The following is a 2,141-nucleotide window of genomic DNA, read 5'->3' as shown; positions in this document are numbered from 1 at the left end:
TCAAACTGGTTCATACTTATTGGATTTCAATACAGAAACCAGATTTTGAAAATTGCTCAGGTGCACAAACTTAATACATTCTACTACATGAGCACATATTTAAGCTGCTTTGTGTTATCGCATTGATCATTCAAATAATGGAGATCGCTTGTACTGTGTGTTTTACTTCCTGGTTGTAACGAAACCAAAATGGAGGCTTGTATGTTTATGAATGTGTATAAATTTGCTTTCATTTTACCGTGGATAAATTATTATACATGTAAGTATTTTCCAAAACTTTAACTACGTTCATGTTGGTGGATTATGTTAAAGACACATCGAACAAAACATATTGTTTACCAAAATATAATTTGAATATGTTAATTGTAATCACCATTGCAACAAAAACAGAGTTATTCAAAGCGTTTATAAGACGATTACGGAAGAAGGCGGCTTTCAATTGTTTAAAAAGAAATGCACATTAAGTATAAATTACAAAGTTTATTGTACTTACAAATGATAAAACATGAAAATGACTTATTAATAAGTCATTATTACACTTAAAAACGTTTGCCTCAATAGTGTGTGTGTTGAAATGATTTGAAAGTTAATTGGCTATTCAAGGTATTTTGATATAATAGAAGGTAATGATTTTTATCAAAGGGCTTATCTTTGTCACGAAGTAATTAAGTTCAAATAAAACATACACCAGGGGTCTAACTAGCATCAGCTCAATGATATATCTCTGTATGTTTAAACGACACAAATTGTGGCCCAGTTTCAATTACGCGTTAAAAACCATATCGCAGAATTGCAGGGTCAGTACTCGTTCACTAAAGCATCTGGGGAGTATATAATTGACTATCAATGAACACAGTTTTGCTTTCAATATGAGAAAACAAACATAACCGAAATAGTATAGTGTCACGATATGAGGAAAATCGTTTAATTATCCAACCACAAATGTTTGTCGTACTCGGTCAGCACGTCTGGGAATCGTTCCTGAACGTCTGGATAGGCTGCCCTTATTTACCAGTTTGCTATTTTGAATTAAATTTTGTATCGAAAAGCATTTTGCTAAAATGTGCCATTGACAATTCACATTGAGATTTTTAATGACCCTCGTCATGCGAAAATGGGTCTTATTCAATATGCGCCCATTATATATATATAGCCCACTCAGCCTGCGCATCTCTTAGTATGGTCAGGAGATACATAATGAGACCATCACACATTGAGTGATTTTATAGGGAACAATAAATGAACAGGTTGGGCTTAAGATACGCTGGCCGAAACGCAAGCCAACAACTAAAAAGTCCACTGCGTGTTACGTTATTATCACGTAACACATTTCTCCTTAAAAGTCACAGGGGCAGGTCAGCCAATAGATGCATTCGCGAAGACACAGCAAGACTTCTAAATGCACTCTAAAAAACACATACGCGTGTGCAGATGAGGTTGTTAGTTATCCATCCTTAAATAACAGGGGGGGAAACGGGAAAAAACAATACTACTTTACTAACTGATCAATAAAACCATTATTTCATTGTATAAAGCAAAAAAATGTTTTATTTTAATATGCATATAAATTCGATTTCATTATTGTTTCATAATGATAAGTTAAAAGCAGTTCAATGGGAAAATTCTTGACAATCGGAAATAATTTATCCATATTCGCTAAAAGTCAATAGAAAACAACAAAACTGTTTTAATCATTTTCGATATTATTGTGTGTGATATTTGTTTAAATAATACTTCGCATTTTGACTCGGCACTCGGTCGCTAAATCGTCCGGGGAAGACTTAATGTACTATCGATAAACATTGGTAACACGTGATTGCTTTCAATATGAGATAACCAAAACTTCCGAAATAATATAGTTTCGTGATAACACGGAAATCGTTTCATTATGTAACCACCAATGTTTGCCGTACTCGTTCAGTCGGTATGGAAATTGTTCTTGAAAGACTGAATAGGCTGCCGAAATTTGCCAGTTTGCTATAAATAATACAGTTTGACTTCAATTTTCTATCGAAAAGTATTGTGCGTATATGTTCCATTTGTAAGAAACAAAGATATTTTATAGACCCAAGTCATGCGAAAATGGGTCTTATGCCATATGCGGCTAGCGTAGCTATGGTCCAGCCTGCGCATTTCGCAGT

Source organism: Dreissena polymorpha, chromosome 15 (genome assembly GCF_020536995.1).
Source record: "Dreissena polymorpha isolate Duluth1 chromosome 15, UMN_Dpol_1.0, whole genome shotgun sequence".
Lineage (NCBI taxonomy): Eukaryota > Metazoa > Mollusca > Bivalvia > Myida > Dreissenidae > Dreissena > Dreissena polymorpha.
This window is presented reverse-complemented; position numbering follows the sequence as displayed.